This window comes from Chrysemys picta, chromosome 7 (assembly GCF_011386835.1).
Source record: "Chrysemys picta bellii isolate R12L10 chromosome 7, ASM1138683v2, whole genome shotgun sequence".
NCBI lineage: Eukaryota > Metazoa > Chordata > Testudines > Emydidae > Chrysemys > Chrysemys picta.
This window is the reverse complement of record NC_088797.1, coordinates 94993715-95020335: the sequence shown is the minus strand read 5'-3', so window position 1 is coordinate 95020335 and position 26621 is coordinate 94993715. Positions and strand designations below refer to the sequence as shown.

The following is a 26621-nucleotide window of genomic DNA, read 5'->3' as shown; positions in this document are numbered from 1 at the left end:
AGCATGCTGAGATGCCTCTCAGCATACACAGTAGTTAAAAGTAGGCAAAGTTACCTAGTCACAATGTATACTGCTTAGATTTTGGAAGCTGCCGTGCCCACTGAGTTTTCAATCTCCTTGACTGTGCTTCTAAATGAAAACATGGCTAGTTGCATAATACTTTTAGAGTATGTAAAACTTTAACAGCACATTCACAGAATACTCAAAGTGCACACAGTGTAACATTCCCATATGTTACACTGTGAATGGTTCCCGACTGGAATAAAAGTGTGTTGCTTTTATATCAGTATTTTAAAATTCCTATTCCCATCCCGGCCTGATACATATATTCTTTCTACATGATGATCCTGCTGTAGCATCTTACAAAACATTTACATCAAAAGACATTTCTGTGTTGTTCTGTGTGGGTATCAATAAAAAAAACACTGCTATACTTCATTATTCTCAGAGATCGAGAGATATACTGTACAGTAGGGGCAATTTACAGTGAGCATAAAAACTATGCCACTTCTTACTATTTCATTTAAGTTCAAGAGACCTCTTGTCATCCCTACTATATTTTTCTAACAGGAACTGAATTTGATACTCATATGGGGAAAGTTCTGAATTACAGTTACTTGCTGTTAAAGTCCTGAGACAGTGGTAAAGAACCACTGATTTGCTGTCTTCTACATGAAATGAGAAATTGTATTAGAATAAAGATGCCAGTATTTTCCCTAAAGTTACTCAGTCTCCCCAGCTCTTCATCACTGCAGTTTCATCTTAAAAATTCCTGGAACCCAGTTGTTTGGAGACCCGGAAACCCATTTAAAGAAATGGTACACATATTTCACATCTCCTTGTTTCCTATATAAAGAAACTTAAACAAGAATGAATATTTAAAAACAAGTTATAGATCCACAAACCTCGTTGGCTTCATCTTTCATCCCTGGAGTAGGGTTTTTTTCACTTGGATTATCCAATCCCAAAGGTGTAGAGCTCTTCTCAAAAGCATGATCTCCCTTTGCTATGGTGGGAGTCCCATTGTTGCTAGGGTCACATATCAATTCAAACTGGATTTGGAAGCAGCTGCCAAATTCTTTTTCTGAATTGCCTACCATGATCAGTTTTGAGCGTGCAGGATTTCAGGCGCAGCTGAATGTGGTGACCCAGCTGGTGTTGGCCAATATTTATTCCCCTTCAATTTTAATTAGGGCTGTGATCTCATGGTCTAAGGTTTGGTGCATTTTACTGCCCTCTATGTAATATAAATGGCTTCTGCTGGGGATCTTGGGTAAAAGTCTGCAGTTCTTACACAGCCTTCACTATGGCAAAAATTTCCTTGGGCTGGATAGTAGATAGCCACAGCTTTGCATTGTAGGTTGGAGTACAGGACCACCCAGCCCAGCAGCAGCTCTGGGATGCATATTGCTGCAGGGAGACACAATACTTCTGGAGCTCTCAGGAGCACAGATGGCTGCTGCACCACTCAGGGAGAGGGGGGGTGCAGCATCCACTTCTCTCTGCTTCCCCGTCCCCACTCTTCCCTGCCCTCTTTACAAAAGATAGCACTAACAGCAGCATTAGCAGTAGCCCATTGACTTCCATGAGAGTTATGTTCTAGTGAAGATTAGGTAAGGAATGCAGGCATTGGCCCCTTACCAATAAAACAAAAGAAGCAGCCTAAAATTTCCCTTTGTAGGACCCATCTGACCACATCTAGAGGTCATATTAATCCTTTAGGAGCTGTGCTCTAGTATCAAAGTAATGGGTATAAAAAAAACTCCTTGTATTTAGGGTTATTCTTCATTTTGGAGTAGCAAGACATATCCCCAATTTTTATTTCACTGGGAAGGGGTTGATGCCCTGTAGAACAAACTCCGTGCATATTCAGTTACCATATGGTCTCTAGATAATACAGTGATTGATCCCTGAGATCAGATTGCTCAGGCTGCATGTTACGGTGCCTTGCAAAACTCAAATATAGCTAGGAAGAACCTCTAATACTCTCTCCTTCAATAGTCGAGGCCAAATCCGGCACTCATTACCTGCAAACTTCAGAGGCAGTAAATCTTAGTCAACAGCAAGATAACTTAGCCAAAAGATGAGCCTACTGTTGGAGTCTCAAAAGCCTCTTCCCCGAGCCAGACCTGCCCTGCAGCTGAGAGTTGTAGAGTTGCTGTGGAGAATGAGATCACCAGATGTGTGTGACTTTATTAGAATCAGTTTGTTTATCCCTGTTAAACCTGGTCAGTTACCTGTCATGAAGTAAATGATGCCATTTAAGAGTTTACTTTGGCTGCAAAGCCTGTGCACTGAGCTGTCTTGTTTGCAAGGTTCTCTCTAAAGTGGTGTACTCTGCTCTTCTGCTCCTAAGCACTTGTAACAAACCAAACAAGGTTTTCATTTTTTTCCCTCGTATGTGTCATAATTATTTGTCTGTGCCTCCCTTCTATAAACTCTCACATTTAACTACTTGATGAAGTAGAAGGTGAAATAATGAACTTAGAGGATGGTAACTGAAGAGTTTGTTAGAGTCATTTTGAGTCAGTGATGTTACCTGTCTTTTACTGTTGGAATATTTTCCTTTTCTTGTCTCCTTTTTCTGTTATTTTATTGTGAGGTGATTTTTATTGGTTTTATTCTGAACTCCATCTTAATAAGTTGTAGAAAAGAAAGAAGCAGAGAGATGTACACAAGGAACTGTGTTTTTATTAATCTCTCTCTGGGGAAACAGATTTAGTACACTTAGATGAATTAATAGACTAAAGGAAGCTATATTTTTATGGGGGAGAATATGTAAATGTGTATGATAAAACAGATTCTCAGGTTGATGGAAAGTGTAGTTTTAGGGTCTAACTCTTCTTTAACTTGTATTGGTGTAAACAGGAGTAAGTCCATTTAAGTCAATGATGTAAAACGATGTAAACCCACTGTCACTGAGAGATGAATCAAGGTCTAAAATAACACTGAGGTATTTTAAGTTTGGTTCCCTTCAGCTGTACCATTTATCACTGGTGTTTGCTGTGGCATGTGCTATATTGCCTCTGGATTTTTAAAGTTATGTACAATTAAGTGCTATGAAGATCATCCTGACAAAGTGTAGACATACTGCGAAAGTGCAGCTCGGGGCCAGAAGTTGGAATTTTACATCATTTAAATCTTGTTTCAATTCAACCTGCATGCATCCTGAGGAAGGGGAAGCTGGACCAGATCTGAGGGAGTGGCATTGTGACTTGATGCATGAGGTCACAGTTCTGGATAGGCGGCCAGTCCAAATTTGCATAAGTGGCATTGCGACCTGGCACACAAGGTCACACCACCACTCAATTTTAACCCAGCCACAACTCTGTCCTGACAGAGGGGTGTCCAGGCCAAATTTCCAGCTCTGGTCAGGGGCCAAGGAACTATTGAGCCCCTCGGTGTAAGCATGATCTCAATGGTGACTCTCCTGGCCTGCACCTGTCCTTAAACCCCCAGTGTGCTGCTCTGGCATTCCCTGGAATGCTATTCCCCAGCGTGTATTGGAACTCTGCAGGTGTGCTTGTGTGCCTGCTTGAAGTCTCTCCTTAAACATGCTTCTTCCTAAAGGCCTGTAACCTTAGCCTGCCCCTCCAGGAATCAGTAACCAAATAGGTGACAGGAAAACTTAAATACTAAGAAAAAAATCCCAATGCCAAAATGGTTTAACTGTCAAGGCATGTGCCAGTGTCACCACTCAGTCACTTGCTGGCTATTCGATCCCGCCCTTCATATAGTTAGACTGTAACCTCCATGGGCCAGGAGCTTATATTCATTCTTGTCTGTGAAGAGCCTAGTGCACTGTGGATAATAAATAAACAATTACAAGTTTTTTAAATGCATCAATAAGGCTAAGATTTAGTCACCGATATTTTTGATAAAAGTCATGGACAGGTCACAGATCGTGAATTTTTATTTATTGCTTGTGACCTGTCCATGACTTTTACCAAAAATATTGGTGACTAAATCTCTACTTCTGGGTCCTTGCTGCTCCAGGGGTCCCCTGCTGGGTGGCCCTGCTGCAGTGTTGGGGGTTGACTGCCCCCCAGCTGCTGCTCCTGGGGACCGGTCTCCAAATGGCCTCAAGGTGTCCCTGGGGCTGCTCCAGCCGCCCAGATCCTGCTGCTGCTCGGACGGTCCCCAGGGCACCCCCAGGACCAGCCAGCTGCACTGTCCGCTGCTCATACGGTCCCTGGGACCAGCTGACAAGGGCCACCCAAGCAGCAAACCAGCCGCACTGTCTGCTGCTCGCACAGTTCCAGGGACCAGCTGCCCAGGGCCGCCCAAGCAGCAGCCATTGTGGCTGGCTCTGGGGTGGGCCCTGGGACTGCTGGTTTGGCCTTCCCTAGGGCCGCTCCCAGGACTGCTGCTTGGGCGGTCCGTGGGACCAGCCGCACCGGCCGCTGCTTGGGCAATCCCTGAAGCAAGCTGCCAGTGGCTTCCCGAGCAGTGGCTGGTGCGGCTGGTCCTGGGGACTGCTGGAGCAGCTGGCCCAGGGTCGCTCCAGCAGTGGCCAGTGTGGCTGGCCATGGGGCACCCGAGCAGCTGGCCCCAGGTGGCCCTGAAGTCAGCTGCACCAGCCACTGCGGAAGTCACGGAGGTCATGGAAAGTCACGGAATCCGTGACTTCTGTGACCTCCGTGAAATAATCGGTGCCTTATACATTAACAATGCTGAGTTTAATGAGACCAAAGAACCATCTTTTCAATCACAATCTTTTCAATAACTTTTCAGTTTGCAGTGTAATGGCTTTTCTCAAAGCTCAGGGAACTGATTCCCTGAGATATTCCAATTTGAGACTGTGCTGATTTTAGTTTTCTCTGTTCCTCCTCCTCTGCTATCATTTGTGTAGACCAGACCAGTTTGTATTAACACTTCTTTCTGTCTGTAAACTTTCTGATTTTCCAGAAGACATGTTTTCATTTGGATGACAAAGCACTCTCATCTGCCCATCTTTCATCTTGCATCATATGCCTGGAGAACTTTCCCACCAGCTGGCCACCTTGCTCTCATAGAAACCACTTCTTAAAATACATTTCTTCCATAAACCCTTTAAAATGAATCCACCAAAGAAAGGTCATCCTGTCTGAGCTGCCTGATCTACTCAACCAATCCAGTTTGCTCTTTGGGGAGAAGCTTTACTTCCATAAGCAGTATCTTCCAGACCCTCCCCTCCCCCTCTTCCCCACCTCAGCCTACAGTGCTCCTCATTTCAGTTCAGGCTATGTTTTGTCATTGTGTTATGTTTTTTATTAGAATTGCAGTCTCTTCTTGGCTAAGAAGCCTGTGATGTGCCACGTACACCCATGGCGTAATGTAAATAAAAACAAATCACATCCGTATACTGGCTGGCAAAAACACATCTATGTTTTTAAGTGGCGATAGAGGTTTAAAATAATCCCTCTGTGAAGACACGTGAAATGAAATGAAACCTAGCTGAGCGAGAGTCTGAGCAGCAATTCTACTCTGCAAGGGCCTGATTCATACAAAAATAAGCAACTTCTGCACATCAGGGACTGATATGAGGTCCCAGGAAGCCCCAGTTTTATGATGTGAAAGAAGATATTACTGCTGAACTGGGGCTTAAATTTGCTAATTTCCCTGTCTACATCATTTCAGTCACTTTCCCTCTATTTCATTATGCTTGGGTCACATTCATATTTGCAACCAAAAGGGGAAATGGAGACTCTACAGAATACAATTCGATGAGCGTAATGAATCCGACAAAGTGAAGCATGTACTGTATGCAGCATTGCAGCTTGGAGAAAAAAAACCTTCAAAGAGCAAAAATATGCACGGTATGTCATTACGCCACACAGACACTGTCTTCTACCTTAAAAATCTGAAAATGCTCAGCCTTCAAAACAGGATGTTATTGGAGAACAATTGTGTTGCCTCAATTTGGTTTTGGTTTTTGCATGTGGCTGAGATGTAAATTGGCAGGGCAACAAAGTTTCACAACAGAGACATCACTGTGCACACAAGCAAGAGCCTGTTTCCTGTAGAAACAAGCACTGTGTCCTTGGATGACATTCTTTAATCCAATAGTGCACAATATAAATCTCCCAGGGTTTGAAAAATAATCAGTCCAGGTTGCTTAGGGATCCAGATGTGGAAACAATACAGGGACACTGTTGGGTGGAGGTGGAGGAGAGAACCTCAAATTTAGTGTTATTGTAGGTTGCTGGTCCACCACTAGCCAGCTCTCTGCTATTTGGAGTCATTCTCTCACCTTTTACCTGTGGTTGGATTTTATCCTATTAGTTTTAATTTTATTTACCCTGCTGCAGTAGCAAAGTTAAAATGAACTAACCAAGTAATTCAACACAGCTAGTTGGTTGTTGGAGAAGTTAGTGGATGGATAGTCATTTTTTGGGAGCTGCTATAGAGCCAGGTTGTATAATGCTGCTTTTGTTTGTGCTGCACTTTGCGCAAAAATACCCAAACACACACAACTGGTGCTGAAATGAAGCCTTCATCCAAGTGCCTTCTGGTATAGTTTTCAGGATCTGATTGTCTGCCAGCAAGATACGGATGGTAGTAGTAATATGCTTCCCAAATGAGAGCGTTCACATGGGAAATTCTTAAAGACAGAATCCCAGACGACTTTCTTAGGGGATTGATTTTACTTTCTAACCTGTGCTTTGTTGAGAGAGTAAATCCCAGGAGGCACTTTGGATAACCTGGAATATAGGACTGCCATTTGGTTAGACTGGTTAAGGAGCAAGAGCTTTTGCAATTACTTATAGAATACAGTAACCATATGAAGCACTTTACAAATACATCAAAGAGCAGTTCCCTGCAATCTGCTCTAAGACATTAGTTAAAACTGAAGTACACAAAGGTGCAGACATGCTGTCAAGGAGAATAACATCGGAAGGTTTCGTGCAACAATGTAAAACACATAGAGTATATTTTTAAGGATCGATTTTAAAGAGAAAAAGGGAGGTTACTTGCCTCAGAAGGAATGGGAGGCAGTTCTTTTACAGATGAATGTAGCAGTTTACAACCAGTGAAGTATATCAAATGAAATCTCACAAAACACACAGTCCTTGCCCCAAGGAGCTGGCTGTTCAAAGACACAAATACATACTGTATGTAGCATACAGACACAAGACAAGGAGTATTGGTAGTTGTGCAGTCCTCATGACATTCTATTTATTGCCATATTTGGGTCAAAAGTCCAGGATGCCCTGAAGCATAGCCTCTTGGGAATGACTCTTCAACTTGTAATTAAACTGTTCACAAATAATCCACATCTCCACAAACAGCATTCAGTAACGTAGGTGATGGTCAATGTACGTGCATAACCGAGAGCAGAATATGGCCCACAGGCTTTTAAAACATGCCTAAATTGTGATGCATAATTCATTTGCAGTTGAACTTTTTAATAATAAATCAGGTGAGGCTTTCAAGCTAATAAGAACTTGATTCCAAAAGAATGTTCATAGCCAGAGATGTCTACAATATTTTTCCACAGACAGAACAAGAAAGGCAGTTAGAAATTGTTGGGGATTAAGGGGGAGACGGAGAAAGAAATTGAAGCTGCACTTAACTGGACAAGAAATAAGAGCAGAGATGGATGAACTATTCATTGTGAACAATGTATTTATTGGATCTGTCCTTGTTTTCTGTTCATGAATTGTCCACAAGCAGATTGGAATTCGTACTAACTTGTTTGTTCATAATTTTTTGCCAAACAGTTATGAACATACAATATATGTGCTCGTGGCTTATCTGAAAACTGTCCAGAGTGAGTCCTTTTTCAGATATTCAGTATTTAGAATTTAGTCACGTGATTGCTCACGTAAATCACATAGTAATAGTTTCTCTGATGGGATTAATTTACTTTTATAAATAGGAGAATTTTCTGAAGAGAACACTGAAGCATTGCATATTTCAGGGGAAGAATTGAACTAAATCAGACAAAATTGATTTTTAAGAATGTGATCTTATGTTTTTACAGCTAAACTTTTTTCTGCTAGAATCTCTGTCCTCTGATACTGCATCATTCTTGTTTCTCTTGATGTCTTGTGTAATAAGCTGGTTAAGGTTAAATAGATTCACTTAATAAGGGTTATTGGTAATGGAATCTAGTTAACTAGACTGAGTAGAATAATAGGATAAGGGGATGGTTGTTTAGTCCCTGAAGAGACTGATGCGTCTTATTCACAGGCTGACATATATTGACAAATGACTAGACTGGGGTTCTCAAACTTCATTGCACCCCTTCTGACAACAAAAATTGCTACCTGACCCCAGGAGGAGGGACCGAAGCCTGAGCCAGCCTGAGCCCTGCCACCCTGGGTGGGGTGGAGTGGGAAGGGAGACAAAGCCAAAGGCTGCGCTCCACTACCCGGGGTGGGAAGACCAAAGCCGAAGCCCAAGGGCTTCAGCCCCAGACATAACCTGAGCCTCGACACCTCGGGCTGAAGTCCTTAGGCTTTGGCCCAGGGCGGTGGGGCTCAAGCTTCGGCTTCAGCCCTGGACCCCAGCAAGTCTAACACCAGCCCTGGCAACCCCATTAAAAAGGGTTCGCGATCCACTTTGGGGTCCTGACCCACAGTTTGAGAACCACTGGACTAGACTAACCACCTGGGTTAAAGTTAGCTGTAGAATTCTCATAGACTCATAGACTTTAAGGCCAGAAGGAACATCATGATCATCTAGTCTGATCTCTTGCATATGGCAGGCCACAGAACCTTGCTCATCCACTCCTGTACTAGACCCCTGACCTCTGGCTGAGTTACTGAAGTCCTCAAATCATTATTTAAAGAATTCAAATGACAGAGAATCCACCATTTACTCTAGTTCAAAACAGCAGATGACCCATGCCTCACATTTGCAGAGGAAGGTGAAAACCCCCCAGGATCTGTGCTGATCTGACCTGGAGGAAAATTCCTTCCTGACCCCAAATATGGTGATCAGTTAGACCCTGAGCATATGGATGAGACCCACCAGCCAGACACCTGGGAAAGAAGTCTCTGTAGCAATTCAGAGCCCTTCCCATCTAATGTCCCATCTTCAGCTATTGGAGATATTTGCTACTAGCAGTCATGGACGAGCCATATAACACTCATCATACCATTCCCTCCATAAACTTATCAAGCTTAGTCTTGAAAGAAGATAGATTTGTTGCTCTCCTTGGAAGGCTGTTCCAGAACTTCACTCCTCTGATGGTGTGACATTCTATACCTTGGGGGGGTGTGCTGTAACCCCCATATTCCTCATTTTCATATAATTGTGATCTTATGTATAAAGCATGCCTTGTAAGGTATCAGGGGAAAGGTTATGATCTGCTGAAAGTTATTTCTCTATCCATATAACTATATCATTAATGCATATGAAGTTATGAGAATTGTGTAGTATGGTTGTCACTAAAACATGCTGTAAATTGGGAGAATCAGCCAGATATTAGCTCCCCAGAGGCAACAGCAAGGAAAGTAACCAATGCCTGGGCGGGGTGTCAAACAACCCATCAACAGCCATTGTCCAGCAAGGGAGCTATAATGCAATATATGGAGATATACCTATCTCATAGAACTGGAAGGGACCCCGAAAGGTCATCAAGTCCAGCCCCCTGCCTTCACTAGCAGGACCAAGTACTGATTTTGCCCCAGATCCCTAAGTGACCCCTTCAAGGATTGAACTCACAATCCTGGGTTTAGCAGGCCAATGCTCAAACCACTGAGCTATCCCTCCCCCCATGACTCACCTATATGAGGCCACACCAGGGGAATTGCTCAACCTTGTTTGGAGAGACTCAGTAATTCTCACCTGCCTCTGAAGTAGAGGGCGAGGGTGGGGGCGGGGAGGGAGCAAAGCCAAGAGGGAAGAAAGGACATGATAAAAGGGAGAGACATTTGCCATGCTCTTCCTCTCTCTTCCACCTACATCTACAGACACCACTAAATCAAGCAACTGAAGCGCTGATCAAAGGGGAGAGCCTGGCTGAAGAGCAACCAGCCAGCCTGTGGTGAGAAGCATCTAGGTTTATAAGGGCATTGAAAGTGTTAAGAGCAGCTTAGAATGCATTTTGCTTTTATTTTATTTGACCAAATCTGACTTATGTTTTGACTTATAATCACTTAAAATCTATCTTTATAATGAATAAATATGTTTGTTTATTCTACCTGAAGCAGTGCGTTTGGTTTGAAGCATGTCAGGGGCTCTCCTTGGGATAACAAGCCTGGTACATATCAATTTCTTTGTTAAATTGACAAACTCATATAAGTTTGCAGCGTCCAGCGAGCATAACTGGACACTGCAAGATGGAGGTTCTTAGGGTTGTGTCTGGGACCGAAGATACTGGTTAATGTCATTCAGTTGCAAGTAGCTGGGAGCAGCTTACATGCCAGAGGCTGTGCATGAACAGCCCAGGAATGGGTGTTCTCACAGCAGAGCAGGGTAAGGCTGGCTCCTAGAGTCAAGGATTGGACTGACCTAGCAGATCACCTGTCCAGATAACACCAGAGAGGAATGTCACAGATCGTTAGAAAACTTTGTCTAATTTCAAGCCTAAACTTATTGATGGCAGTTTATATCCATTTATTCTTGTGCCAACATTGGCACTTAATTAAAATAACTCCTCTCCCTCCATGGTGTTTATTTCTCTGATGTATTTATAGAGAGCGCTCACATCTCCCCTCAGCCTTTGTTTGGTTAGGCTAAGCAAGCCAAGCTCCTTAGGTCTCCTCTTGTAAAGCAGGTTCTCCATTCCTCAGATCACCCTATTAGTTTGAATTCATACTTTTAAAATATGGGAGAGCAGAACTGCGCATAGTATTCCAGATCAGGTCCCACCAATGTCTTGTACAATGGTAATAACATTTCCTAGCTCTACTGGAAATACCTCGCCTAATGCAATCCTAGGATTGCATTGGCTGCTTCATGTTGGTGGCTCATAGTCATCCTGTGATTGATTAATACACCAGGTCTTTCTCCTCTGTTGCTTCCAACTGATAAATCCCCAGTTTATAGCAAAAATTCTTATTGTTAATCTCTAAATTCATGACCTTTCACTTCAAATTATTAAATTTCATCCCATTTCTATTATTCTTTTGTATGATATTCCAGTCCTCCTCTGTATTGGCAATACCTCCCAACTTTGCCATCTGTAAATTCTATTAATAAACTCCCACTTTTTGTGGTGACCAGGGCCTGCTCCAAGCAGGTGCTTGGGGCGGCCACTCTGGAGAGGGGCGGCACATCCAGCTATTCAGCGGCAATTCGGCGGACTGTCCCTCACTCCCACTTGGAGCGAAGGACCTTCCACCGAATTGCCGCCGCAGATCGCTATTGCGGCTTTTTTTTTTTTTTTCCCGCTTTGGGTGGCAAAAACCCTGGAGCCGGCGCTGGTGGTGACATAGTGGTAGTTCCTTTAGCTGAGGTATGTGTTCAGTTATTTGCCAGCAGCTAGGCATGTGATTGTGCAGGCTGGCAAGCCAGTGACAACTTCTCCTTAGAATGGCTCACTGATCAAGTCTAGCGGGGTGTCAGGAAGATGATGTACTTGCTCCACTTCTGCACACCCTTGTTATTGTCCCACACCCTGTGGGAGAACAGTACCATTCATATGCTGTCATCTGATACTTATTTCTATAATCTTTTCTAAAATGCCTGCCTGGTCAAGTATTTTGTCTTGTAAATTTTCTAATCCATAGGCAAAATGACTGTGCAAGTAGGGGATTGTTTAATGGGAGGGAGATATAGAGATTTTTGTGCAGTTTTCCTGTAAGTGGTTCATGGATAAATTCATAGATTGGTTTATAGATAGTCAGTCTTTGTCTCTCTCTCTCCCTTTGTCTTTTCAGGCTCTTTAAATGTCATCATTCACAGGCTCTGTTATTATTAATTCCTTCACTTCTTAAAAAATGATTCTCTAATCTGCAAGATTGCTGCCTCACAGTTCATTGACTCACTATCTTCTTCTCTTTGGCTAGCTCAACCTTTCTTTTATGGCTCTCTTTCCTGTTTCAGTATAGCTACTAACGATCAAAGAAAAAACGTGATGCCATCTTTCTCTCTGTTTGCTGTCTCCTTAGCTCTGATGTGACTCAATCTCTTTTTATATAAAACCACAGGCTTCCATTTGTACTAGTTAATTTTAGCATCATGGACATCCTTTAGTTCTTTGTTGTAGTTCTTTAGTTCTGTGCATCTCACCTAGCTAGCACCTGGTCTAGTGTTTTTGAGTGTTGGGCTAATCCTCTGTTTTCATGTGCAATTATTTCTTCAGTATTTCCCAGTAGTTACAGATCCATACATTGAAACATATGAAGAATGTAATTCTCCTACCAATCACAAAGTCAGCGGTTAAGGGAGATGAATATTGAAACTGTACTCCTGGGTTGCAATAGGGCTGGCCTCAAGCGGCACCATGCCTGGAAGTCGCTGCAGATTCTCTGTAATCACACAGCTGTTCCAGGGTTTGCTCTGGAGTGGAAACTAGAGAGGCAGTTTTCTTATAGCTTCAAAGATGTCCTAAGAGTAAAAAGAAACACGCTTAATGGGAAACTAGTTTAAACATGAATTATTCAGCAAGACAAACTGGGACATTGAGCATAGGGAATGTGCCCATTTATTTCAGACATGTCAGCTGTTCTTTGATTCACGGTAAATAATTTCTTCAAGAAAATAAGCTTTTACTTGTGAACAGATCAAAATTTTTACCTAGTTTCACAATGTGCTTACAGACTAATAGGTTCTTCTTGTTCAGAGGTTGTTTTCTAAGGAAAACAAAAGAACATTTTCTTTTGATCTCAACCTGTTTCCTTCCATTTTAATGTGATGTTTCCTTCCTGCATTGTTTGGAAAACTCAGAAAAAAAACCCAATCTCTATTAAAAGGTGCCAAAAAGAATATATTGTAATTGTATTATTTGGACAGATATGATTCTGACTAAATCCAGAGACTCCAGACTGATAGAGAACTTGGAATTTCCAAGTACTCTATTAAAAGAATGAACAACTATTTAGAGGAATCATATGGTTTACGAATCATTTCACCCACCACTGAAATACAGCTACCTGTAGTGTGGAAGTCTGTAACTTTACAATGGCAGACAGTGACACTAGTGCACTACTGAAAGGGAAGAATACTTTAACCAACTGAAATAAGGGAGATTTTTATGTAAGCAGAATATAAATTACTCAGCTGCAACTGGCCAAGTCACCAGGGCGAATATCTCTACTCTTGTGAAAAATGCCATGGAATCTTTAACGACACAAGTGGTCAAAAATTTTATATCTCATCCAAAATATGACATCTCCATGCAGTCACGCTGTGCACTCATCACCTCACTGAGGCATTGATTCAGCACTGCCTTAGAAGGCAGTGTGCAGGCTACTGAGTCTCCAACCCTGCTTCCTGTAGCATGTGTTTCCTGTGGTCTTCCCGACGTTTCCTAGCTAGGTTCAACTCATCTTTGTTTGTGAGATCAGACAGGATCACAGCCTGATGTGCTGCAGGTATAGAAGGAGCTATCTGAATCATAACGTTATCATAAAGATGGAAAATAACTATTAGGTGATTTGCGTGTTCCCTCTCCCAATGTAGGGTTGTTCCAGATAGTCTCCCTGGCTTTGTCCAATCTAGTTATAAAGTGAGCCAGTAATGAGGCTTCCAGCACTTTCCTAATAAAATGGGATGATTGAAATGAAACACATTTCAGAATCCCTGCTGTACCTCTCTGAGAGCTACATTTATGGTCACAACTTTTAATATTTTAAATAATATTCAAATTAACTTATTGTTAATTAACCCCATTCTAGGAAATCTTCCTGCTATTGCTCATATTGCTGGAATGACTTTGTGCAATGTAAAATATTTACAAAGGGCCTAAATTTATACCAAAGATTTACAGAGCTGTTGAATTAACACCAACTCTGGAGAACATCTGAAGAATCTACGTTGTAAGAGTTATTTGAAAAAGCCGAGCATACGCAAGGAAAGAAAATGGAAGTGTCCTGAAAGCAGAGGTGTGTGTCTTTTATGGAAAGTCTTCAGGGAATCAAAAGAGATATTGCATGCCCTCTGTTGTATCCACCAGGCAAGGTATTAACAAACTTCAACAGAACTTTATTTACAGTGGAAATCTCTTTACCAAGCTGTAGCTGCACACTCTGTAACTCTCCCAGCCTCCTCAATTCCTCCCCCTCCTTCCTGTTTCCTGTCCTTTCAGACTCCCAACAGCCAGTGCTCCCAGTTCTAATAATCACATGCAGCATCTAAACACCACACCCTCCAGCTAGGTCTGAGATTTTCTAAGAGTTTTGTGATAAAGTTATACATTTTGAACTATATATGAAAATATTTGGAGTATATAGAAAGACATATTATTAGCCAGGGGAATCAGACTTCAAACTTTTAAAATGCTTGAATGAAGTTTCTCTTGAACTCCTAAAAGACCAGTATTGGAACTTTGGCTGCTTATTATTAAATGATGCAGGTAATGGTACTTATGGTTGTACTGGAGTTGTAAAGAAGTAGTCAGGTCAGGAATGGTTCAATCAAAGGGAAAAAAATTAAGACCAATTAGCCAAATTCTCTCTTAAAGTACATGGATGCAACTCTGATTGATTTTAATGGGAGTTGTAAACATATATCTGAAGGCAGAATTTGGCCAATTACAGTCATGGTCACATGTGAATGCAGTTTGGTGTTAATGAACATGGAGTAAGAACAAAGGAAGACACCTTTCTGTTTAGTAAATATGTCTCTGCTATAATGCCTACCACAGCAGGAGTGAGATTGGAAATTATTACAGAAAAATCTCTAAATCCATTCACTCAATGCAGGAAAAGATAGAGTTATTCTAGTTTTCTTAGGCTCTGGTTATAACTCAGATTAGTGCTGGTATATGTGGCAAAGAAAAGTAAATGTTATTGAAAGAGGTTCAACAAACAGAATTAAAATAACACTCAGGTTTCAAAGATTTCTCATGAAATGTGGCCTTATTCTTGTTGGAAAAGAGGAGCCTTTGATGCGACCTACTAGAAGTTTATGCTGGTTCCTAGTGGATGGTAAAGTTGCGTGCACACAGAAGTATATTGTCCTGTTGTTTTGGGAAAATATCACAAAGAAATCAGTCTGGTATTGATACAATAATCATAGATTTGTTTCTACTTGTGCCTTTTATTATAAGAGTGCCTGCCATGAGAATGAGGTTATGTGGAAAAACAAAAAGCTGTGGGGATGACAGAGGCAGTGACTTTCCTTTTGTTTGAATGGTTCTTCTAATCAGATGATGACTTGAGGTGCAACAGTTTAGTCCTACACTCATTTCTTAACATACAAGGGAAAATTTAGGCTTATACAGATTTCTGGAACAAGGAAAGTCAATCATATATTTTATATGTGAATTCACTGTTTGCCTGTCTGTTTCTTCCTTACAATGTTTCTTATTCATAGGGTATTTAATACTTTATATTGTTTTATATTGATTGAAAGTGACTAGCACATCAAAGTATTCTCTTGTACCTAATAGCATGTGTTTCCTAAAATCTTACTTGTTATGGATATGAATGGCATAATTTGTTATTGACTAGTCACCTGCACAGATGATTGGTTTCTTTTAAAGTATTTTAGTTACAGGAGAGTGAGAAAATTTCTTAAAACAAACTTTAACTATGCATTACTTTTTTTCATATAATTTGTAATAGGCAGATAGGTTAGGGATAGATGGGATAGCATCCACTGAGGGTTTTTATTTGATACTGTATAGACTGGTATTGTTGAGAAATAGAGAATTATTGAAATAATGGGAATTTTAAGGTTATGAATGGAAAAAGGTTGGCCTGTAGCTTATTGTTTGACACTTCAGGGAAAGACAGCAGCACCCTCCACCTGTTAATATACAGACAAACTTTATTCTGAACAAAGTATATGCTCACCCTTTATTATGACCACCTAACTAAAATAATGTCTATAAAGGGACAAGAGATGTGAAACCACACATTTACCTAGAGAAAACAGAGTTTCATTCAGCATTTTGTAAAATCAGCTCCTCCTGCACTGATACCTTTTATTTCAAAGATTGTTTCAGAACAATATTTTATGGCCTTAATGACTCCTAGATGCAGAGGTGACACAGAAATATGATCTCTAATAGCATGAAAGGCATTGCTATAATAGAGATGCCTTCACTCATTGATGTCATTGGCCACATTTTTTACTCTCTCTTTGAGGTATCTGTGGTTTGTCTGGTGACTTTTTGGTGCCTCAGTAATGTCGAACCCCATCATTATTAAACCAATATTCATCAAAAGCAGCAGTCATTTCAAGAACCAATGGGTTTCATCTTTTTTGGTTTTCCTTTGTGTCGAACTCTTTTCTCTCCTATATTTGGAGATGCTGCTCCATTACTGCCTTAAATCTATCAAAGACCAAGGATGTTTTCTATTGAGAAAAATCAACAGAGTCTTTTAGCTGATGATGTGGCTATCATAATTTTACAGAGATCATGATTTCAGTGGTATACCTAACAATTGAGATGTACAGGAAGTGGAAATAATAGTCATAGTGGCAATTTAATATCATCGTACGTAATGGATGTTGCTCATTGGAAGGACTCATACTGCATTAAACATACCAAATGATTTGTTTGGGTATGTAAGTATGAGCGAATGAGGGGAAACAATCTGTTCTGCCTTTTCATGTCTGATTTTTTTGTAAACAAATCTTGCACATTGTAACAAACAACAATGAGTCGAGCTAATTACAGTACTGGAGAATAAGAAGAAAGCATTGAGAATCTTCCTAAGAATTATTTCTGTTTTAAAAGAGACACCCCTTGTCTTATTAAGAGGGTTATGATGGGGAGTGCACCCCACACAGGCCCTGATGGGGTTAATGTGAGCAGCCCCTGCAAAAGAGAAAAAGCCAGACCTAATTGATAATGAAGCCTACTGAGGAGGGCCTGGGTGCTGACTATAAAGCCATGAAGTTTGTAGTAGAAAGAGGCTGCAGGGAGAGAGTCTGTAGTTACTTGCTGGGGGATAGAAGAAGTAAGAAGCTGTCCAGGGAGGCAGCAAGGAGTCTGACAGAGTAGACCTTGGCTGCCAGCTACAGGGTCCCTGAGCTGGAACTCAGAGTACAGGGATCACCTAGGCTCCCCTACAAGCCACCAAGGAAGGTGGGGTGAAACACACTAAAGTAAGAGGTATATGTACTATGGAGCCCAGAGACCGATGTAGTTTGGTTGGACTCTGTTGCCTCAGAAGGGGTGGACTAAAGCATGACTTGTCCGGAGGCCAAATTGCGAGACAAGAGACCACTGCAGTGAGCGAGCAACCTCGGCAGGGGGCTCCATATGGGGACAACTGCTGTGCTACGCCTGGCCACATGGAGGTGCTCCTGTGGTGAATTAACTCCTTTACAGGGGCATTTTTGCATTTTACTAGAACTCAAGTACATTACTGACCAACTCAGCCTTTTGTAACTTGAATGAAAACAACTCCACATACAGAAGGGATGAAAAAGCATCAGATGAAAAATGAGAGAAACTCAAAATACAAGTACATTTTCTAAAAGCACTAGGTCAGGTCATCTCAACTTCCTGTAGCCCTGACTACTGCTTACTTGGTATCTGCTATATTTAGGAGTATTTTAGGCATGAATAACAAAGCTCCCATAAACCTGCAGAACTATTGCCAGCACTTCCCTAAGGCTCTGATCCTACAATTGTGGAAGAAAGTGTCCACCTGTGTAGATCTCACTTCAGGACTGGGACTTGAGAGAGCTGGCAGTATCACTGCTTTTTAGTGGCCTGGGTACTTTTCTTATAAACCTATCTATATGAGCACATGATGTAGCATACTCCTTTTTAATCTACATAATGTTAAACTCCCCACACAGCTAGGGCTGCCAGGGCACCAAAAATCTTCCTTAAATTAATGATGAGATGAGCTTTTTCTAGGTCATGTTCCCTTTACAGTTCACATCATTACTAGACCATCCCCAGCTAACAAAAGGAAGAAGAACATTTGGATCATTGTCAGGGTATCTCAGTGATGAAATTGGTTTGCATCAGTGAATGGAAAAAAAGTAATAATTTAATCACATTGATCATCAAATGCCTTGAGAAAAACATCATATTCCCATGTGTCATAGAATCATAGAATATCAGGGTTGGAAGGGACCTCAGGAGATCATCTAGTCCAACCCCCTGCTCAAAGCAGGATCACTCCCCAGACAGATTTTTGCCCCAGATCCCTAAATGGCTCCTTCAAGGATTGAACTCACAACCCTGGGTTTAGCAGGCCAATGCTCAAACCACTGAGCTATTCCTCCTCCTCCTATTGCAGTAGTACAGCAGAATTCTTTCTCATGGTAGTGTTCCTGCAAGATGGAAGAGCGTAAGGCTTTACAAAAAGCTTTTTCTGTATTTGCAAGTAATTAAATTGAAAAGTTCACATCTGTTTAAAGGCATAATGGGAAATTGATGAAAACCCAACCTAAAGGAGTGAATTTATGATTCCCAGAACAATTAGGGAAATCAAGAAAATGAAAAACTGAAGTACCACCACATATTTAGATGTTCAACTGTAAAAGAAAAGTGTTTTATTGAATGTTTAAAATATAACAGTATTAAAAAAGACAAACTTCAGAAATAACCCCAAAATGAAGTATAATTGTGGAATCAATATATAACTTGGCAGTTCTAAGAAACATTCTTGTAACCTTCCATACTCACTAAAAAGTGAACAGTGAATGGACAATGTATATTAAGTACAAATATTGAGAAAAAATAATTAGCTGTGGGGGAGGCATATGACCCCTATGGTAATGACTGCTGAATTCCTGGGCCAACAGCCTCCTGAATAATAAGTGTGTAGTTCACTGCTGATTTATGATTAAGAAAAAAATCCGGAATTCTAAAAGTCTTCCCACTGAATTACATTTATCATACAATCTAGTGAGTAGGAGAAACCTTGAAGTCAGTGCAAGCTGTAAACATGAACCCCAGGGTAGGATTTGGCCTAAGATGACTTTTTTTTTCATTAGTTTTATTTTTGTATTAATAGAAGACATACTCCAAAAACAGTCTCAAGGAATAAAACAATCCACGGAGCAGGCTAAATCTACATGTCACTGCCATGCGATGACACAAGTTAAATCAGGTCACTGACAAAATATATGCCCCAATTCTTGATGTAAAGGATACCAGAAAAAACAGTTATTTCTATGTTGTGGTCCACTGGTTTTCTGTCACTCCCTTTACTTGAGGCCGAGGTACTGTATCATGTGTGTTTACTCTCTCACGTCTGATTGGGATAGCTGATATTTCTAAATGCTTCAGAGCCATCAAGCTATGCACATTGTCAGCCTATGGAAATGCATGTTTGTATACTATTACATCCTCCTCCCTCTGATTGGCTCACACTCACTGGTTTTTCATTTAAATCATATTGGAAATAGACCGTGTCAACCTCCATGTTTGTATAGCACCTTGAACAATAGGCCTCTTGCATGGCACCTTTGGGTGCTACCACAGTACAAATAATAACAACACATTAATTAAAATAAAATAGGGCTGTGAGTGGCTCCAGTTGTGGTGGAAATTACATCCCCTGTAACTGGTCAGCTTCCCTTCCTAATTCACAGTGGCTTCCAGTCTCATTAATTTGTCAGATCCCTTACCCCAACATAAAAAATAGCCCCTGTGTCAAACTGAACATCTGAAGGATCTGTAGTTTGGTTATATAGTAATGGTTATCTTTGCTCACAAAAATCTAACAAGAAGTCTCAGGCGTCATTGCAAGAGTTTTTATGAGCAGCCACAGGATTAGGTAGCTCTGCCACAAACATTCCTATGGGAGTTTAAAATGTACAAGCTAGTACAAGTATAAGGTCACTCTTGCAAGAGTAGAGACCACAGACCTTGTCAGTTCGAATCTAGTTCGAACCTCCGTGTCATCCCCCCCAGCCAACTAACTCGCAATCCCCATCCCAGCTGAGGAGTCATTACAGCTAAAGTCCCTCTGAGCTCTCATAACCCTGGGCTGTAGCATGTTCAGTCACTCTGTGGGGATGGCACATGTGCAGTCTGGTCAGCACTAGGCTAGGAGAGGATGGAGCATGCTCAGTGAGGATAGAATCTTTGTAGATTTTAGCTGTTAATATTGATGTTTTTATTGAACATGTGCAAACTGCAATTTTTTCAAAGGCTTATAACTTGACCAGATATGCGAGGATTTTCCTGTGGTTGGCAATAGGCATGTCCTTGACACACAGGCGATCCCCTGTCAAATGTCAAGTCCCTCCTCCAAAGCATGGAGGTACTAGAGCATTTCTGAAACAGTCTCAAGAATTTTTTAATATGGGCTAAACAATGTATATTTCCTTAGCTTCTTTCTCACAAACAGGTGGACCATTTTGGCTGAAAGTTTCCAAGAAAATTCAGCCTCAGATTGACAACAGGCATGGAAAAATTCAGCACAAATAGTTAAAGTTTTGTAAAGTTATGAGCAACTGGAAACAGGGTCTTATAATGGGAAGTGTTGGAAAAGCCTCTATAATAGGCAGTGCTTCCAGCCCTACCTATAACAAAATAGAATCACTTTCAGAAGAAAATGCCAAATTCCTTTCACTGACTTAGTTTTCCCCAGCAAATTCTTCACATGGTATATCCAGTAAACTAATAAGTAACTTAAATTATGTCTATGCCAGGTGTTTCTGCCTCTGTCCACTGCACGTTTATTTTGGCATTATGGCAATTTGATTCTCCAGTTAGAAAACGTCTGTCATTAAACAAATCCAGTGTTAATTTTGCTAATGATGCTATACAACTGAATTTCTTTGGGTTGTGGACTCTGCAAGCAAAGTCTTGAAAAACAGTAATGAGGCATGCAGCTGTGTGACCCCCTGTCCTTCCCTCCACCATTCCTACTTCTCTCTGTGCTCTGATCTATTGCATCTTAGCTTAATCAAGACACTAAGCTTTTTGGTGCAGGAAGTGTCTTCCCAGTGTTTTTACGGAATCTAGCATATGACATGACCCTGATCCCAACTGGTCCCACTGGGGGCTGTGGTAATACAAATAATGCGTACATCGTGAGTCTTGTTCTCAGATTTGGAGGAGGGGAGGAAGGGTTAAGGGAAGAGATCACTAGAGAGTTTGCACTTTGGAACCTTTCTTGGCTAATTTCCACTCAGGCATTAAAATGAGTTTGCCTTATAATGAGTTCACATGAGGCTCCAGGGGGAAAAGGTAGCAGAAATTCTGCTGATGTATGAGAAAACTCTCAGCTCTTCTGTGTGTCCAGAAGAGGAGTCACTGCTTAGTGATCTCGTTCTCAAGTTAATATGTTAGGCTCTAATCTGGCAAAATAAATAGCCTTTCAATTACTTTTACAGTTGTCTTCAAGATCCCTGTATAGGAAAAAATAGTTAGTAACAGCATCTTCCTCACTGTATCTGCTCAGCCAACAGAAAGAAGAGGGCAAGTTTGCTCAAAGGACACTGCCTCAGTGTCTCACCTCATCAGGAGATCCCTCTCCTAATGGTAGGAAGGCAACCAAATCCACTGCAACCTAGCAACTGGCCTCTGCACATCACATGAGCCACCAACCTTTTAAAAAATGGCACATAGCCAATGAGGCATTCACTACATCTCTCCGTCCATCTGTCCTTCCACAGTAAAAAAATCATTTATGAAACAGTACAATTCAGTGATACAGTGATATTGCAACAGCTTTTGTGTTTTAGAGGATATTAGTCTAAGTTATGGACATTAGAGAGAGTCCCTTGTTTTTTCTTTTCCAGTTCATCTCTTCAATCTCCAGTGCAGAGTTTCTGGTTAATAATGCTTCAGAAAATAGCTACTTCACCCATTGCAGATTTTGGATGATTCTCAAACTTTTGGGCTTCTCATTAGATATTTGATCCATGATGGAGAAACAGACATAGGGCTGGATTCTGCTCCCCCCCAGGGTAAAGCTGCAGTAACTCTGTTAAAGTCGATTGCCCTTATTCTCATTTATACTAAGCCCGCTTGGAAGTGTAAAGGGGGCCTTGAAGTGGGAGTAAATTAAGGCCCCTTTGCACCGCAAAAACAGCATAAAAGGGCCTGGGCGTAACTGAGAATCAGGCCCAAGAAGTTAGTCCAGATTTACAGCAGTATAATGGCAGTCAGAATCTGGCCCATAGTTTCTACATATGTCAAATAATACAGAAGGAAAGGTAAATTCCAGGAGACACAGAATGAGTAACAAAGGGATTTAGATAGTGTTTTGTCAGGACAAAAATTCTGAGAAAAAGTTGTGGGTGCATATTCAAGTGTTTGATATTCACTTCACTATTTTAGCTGTAGTGTTTTGCTCTGATTGGGTCAGATAAGGTACATATGATGACTGCCGCTGTGCCCTGAATGGCTAAGGGTACAAGTTCTCCTAGAATGAATGAATTTGCATGCGTGAATGTAAAATCTGTTTCCTGTGAATAGTCATGTACATAGATTTGAAATTCACTTTCTGGGAATGAATGTTCATGAAAAGTGAATACAAGCTGTATAAGCAAGGCTAATGCAAAATTAATTTATAAATTGGAGTGATTAATCACAGCTTTTTGTGTGTGTGCAATATTCACGCAGTTCTAATAGGTTTACTATCTTCCTAAGCAACTTCTTTTTCCATTTTTCCATAAGATTTTCAATGCAGGGCTCAGATTATGAGATTAACTATAAATTGTTGGCGTGCATATGTTATATTAATGCATTCACCTCTTGCTTGGATCCTTTCTGGTCTTTGTTCTCTCTCCTCTGAATATTGCATATTTTGTCAGTAATGGAAGAAAGGGAAAGGGCAGAGAGAGGAAGAAGAGCAAAAGTTGGAAGAAAAAGAGGGAAATGGGAGAAAGAAGAAAAATGGATGGTAGAAAAGAAAAAAATAAAATATTTGATAAGTGCTATCAGAGCTGACTCATGTGACCTATATACAGGTTAAGTCTGCATATGATTCCTGAATGTGCCTTGAAAGAGTTGTTTGCCCTAGAAAGGTTTTCACTGCTGCATACGGATGCATATAAACACATAGAGAACGTAGCCTAAACCAAGCAGCAGATTTGAAGGAAGATGAGATAGTACTCGTGATATGAAATAGCATGTTATGATCTGATTCTCTAAATTGGTAAATATTAAATATGGTATCAAGAATCTTCCTTCCCCACTGTCTGGTGTCCTTAGATGTTTACTATCCATTTCATTTATTTTCTAAGTATAATTAAAGATGTTAGTGCACATAATAATCTGCAAACCTTCTTTTTAGGAGCCATTTTTAAGTAATAAGAGGGGAGAAGATGTTGAAGGGCACAGGAACGTAGTCGAATTATTATGAAATAGCACCAGTTCTGGCTTCCCTTTCCATTTTTCCATGACAATTACATATCTCTAATGGCATTAAAATGAGAAGTTTGGTAGTCAGATTTTAACTTGTTCTTTAATGCATGGGAAACAAATACCCTTTAATTCTGGGATTCGAAGGCATTTTTTATTCTAATATATTTTCTCCAATTAAGAAATGAGCTGTCCCATTTTGCAACCTTGATTAGCTATTTAACCAAAAAAGAACAGCTTGTTTGGGTAAGTAGCCCTGAGTTCTATGATTATGACCTTGCCTTGTTTTTAATAAAACTGACCTGAAAATCTTAGTGCTGCTGCCCAAGTGTCTCAGATTTCTTCTCTACTTAGAGATGCATCTGTCTAATCTTTAGACAAAACCAGTTGTTTATGCTCTTCTGAGAGAACATGTGGGTTTACACATCCCTACACAGGTTGCCCAATTAACATTTGTCCCCTTGGATTACACTGACTAAGGCATAGAGTTGTTCATGCAACTTTTAAGCGAGTCTTCCTAACTTCACTGCTTCCCTTATAGTGTTACAAAAGGTCATTAACAATTATCATTCCTTTAGTGAATGTTGCCTGTCAAAAAGATTTCAGCCAGATTATTAATCGCCACAACAGTGCTGAGATGGTACATACCTACTCTTGACTAGCTTACATTCCTTATCTCACTGTACCTTTGAGAAACATTTAGCCCTACATCACTCTTATCTTTAACAGACATTCATCCACAATACGACGCATTGCCTTGTTTCTAACTGGGTGGCATCCATCGGATCGGTAGAGAAGATTTAAATTGAAATGAGTGCACTAGGCAAGCTTGTACTGCTATTAAGAAGTGTTAAGAGTGAATCCAGCCAGATGTCTATTTTTCTAAATTACAAATACGTTATATTTTGGATCATATACAGGCCACACTGATATAGCCTGAGTTTGAGATATACCTTATTTATCTCAGTGCTCTCAGATTATGGGCCAAATTCAGCTTTCAGTGCAGTCACTCAACCCTACGGATGATGACAATATGGCTCAACAATAGCCATAGCAGGTATTTGAGTAAAAAATCCATTTTAAAAGATGACAATGCTTGGTTTACGTGCATACTATTCTGTGCTCTTACTATGCATACTGAAGTCTTACCATAGACAGACCTGGTGCAGACATACCTACATGCATTTCAAAGCATGTTATTTACCGCCGCCGCCCACCCCCACCTCCCACAGGGTGCGATAAATCCTTGATACTTGTTTCACTTTATCAACAAAAATATATTTAGATAATTTTTAATCTGCTAGTTGGTAAATCATTAATCTGCTTGCTGACCTGTAATGATGGACTTCCGTACATAAGAGAATGATGATAAACATGAATTTGTATTCTAGTAGGTCCAGGCCCCAAATCAGGATGGGGGCCTCACTGTTTCAGGCATTATACAAATATACAATAAAAGACAGCCCCTGCTCTGAAGAGCTTCAGCCTAAATAGAAAAGTCAGATAAGGCAGAGAGGGGGAAGGATGTAGCATATCAACAGAGCAATCAGGATGATGGGTGGCAAACATGTGTTTCATTTGGTTAGTTGTCCATTTATATGTAGTGGGAGACGGTGTGGGAAGGGGGAAGGCATGAGGTACTAGGAGCATGGAAACAGGAGAAGGAATGGCAATATGGATAGGGGAGGGAAGGAGAAAAGGCAAGAGGGGAAGGTGGAGGGCAGCGAGAGTAAAGTTACAGCAGATAGACTGTGGTGGTGGGTGGAGGGAGTTGGAAGAATAACCACTCAGAAGCAAAACACAAGAAAAAAAATGGAATACTATTATGGCCCACCGCTGTACTGGGATTAGTGTGGGGGGACCCTTATAGTTATAGTCCTTGATTCGAATGGGACCATGCAGGAGCATGAGGGTCCACTCACACTAGTCCCTTTGCAGGACTTAGTTTGTGAGATCTGGTGAGATCACAGACTCAGGAAATGGCTACAGGCCCTAACAGTGGGCATCAGTAGTCTGCTGAGTCCATAGGATGCAAATTAACACTTTACAGTGAAATTAGTCAACTTTAGAAACTTTAGGGATTCGCAAAAGCCAGCAGTCTGACACAGGTGGTTTATAGCAAAAGGTGCAACAAAATTATAATCGTATGGTCATTTAAAGTGGTTTCTTCAGATAAAGGACTGGCTATGATTATTAATCCTTATTTAGTGCAGGTTTCACTACACATATTTACATGATAGAGTGTAACAAGCGTGAAGGAGTATTCAGAAGAAAAGTAATTTTGTCTGAGACGCCTTAGTCCAAGTTTCAGCCTGGAGGCAGTAATTATGGCCAAATTCTACTAAACTCACCTGGAAATATGGATTTCTGATTGTAGCCCTGACAGACCTTTAACTAATCTATGTCAAGTGTCACTGTAATGACAGTACATAGGGCCAAATTCTAAATACATTGGTCTAAAAGAGAGGAGAATTTGGCCCTTTAGAGTGCATTCTCTCAATAAGGTTACTCTATGATCACATACAATAAAATACGCTTACTGACTGAAAAGAGAATTCTTCTAACTGAGACTAACTGGAAGCCAGCACATAATGGACTTTTTATAAGTGTCAGCATTTTAACAATAAATTTTTGTAGATTTTTCCTGTGGATCTGGAACAAAGCTAATTACTAATAGACATCTGAAAATGTTAATAGTAAAGACTCAGTAATACTCCAGAAAGTTATTTGGATCCAGTCTCTGTTTGAAAGAAAAAGGTTTAGGAACTCTGAGCCAAATTCTCATCTACACTGGTGTCAATCCAGAGTGATTGTAATGGAGTTATTGCAAATTTACTCTGCTAAGACTCAGGATAGAATTTGGCCCTATGCTCATTTCATTCTAATGGTCCATTACATTTCTACAGTAAATAAAAATCTAATCAAAACACATTTGCATTAAAATAACAGCCTGAAACTGCAGACAAGCGCATGTTTCCATATTGCAATTCCTGGTGCATTGTAATACTGCCCTGTAGATTGAAACTTCTGCCTTTGGAAAGAGTTTTCTGTTTCAAAACGCACAAACTGAGATGCTACGGCATATAAGGGTGGATTGTGCAAGTTTCAGTGGGAGGACTCAAGTTCTTAATGTTAAGCATGTGCTGTAGTGCTTTGCTGGATTGTGGCCATAGTGCTCTGGGCCTTCAGGGTCAAGCCCCTGTGCAGTGTCTGACTGAGGAACTGTGTGATTTGAGCAGGTATCTCGTCAGAGATTTAATCGCTACCCTGAGTTGCTTATCTCTGTGTA

At 40.8% G+C, this 26621-nt stretch overlaps 1 protein-coding gene across 4 annotated transcripts in view; it reads left to right on the top strand.

Moving 5' to 3' along the window:
• SLC16A12 (solute carrier family 16 member 12) overlaps positions 1-26621 on the top strand; it is a 76596-nt gene that overhangs the window by 24857 nt on the left and 25118 nt on the right. The window lies entirely within an intron of this gene.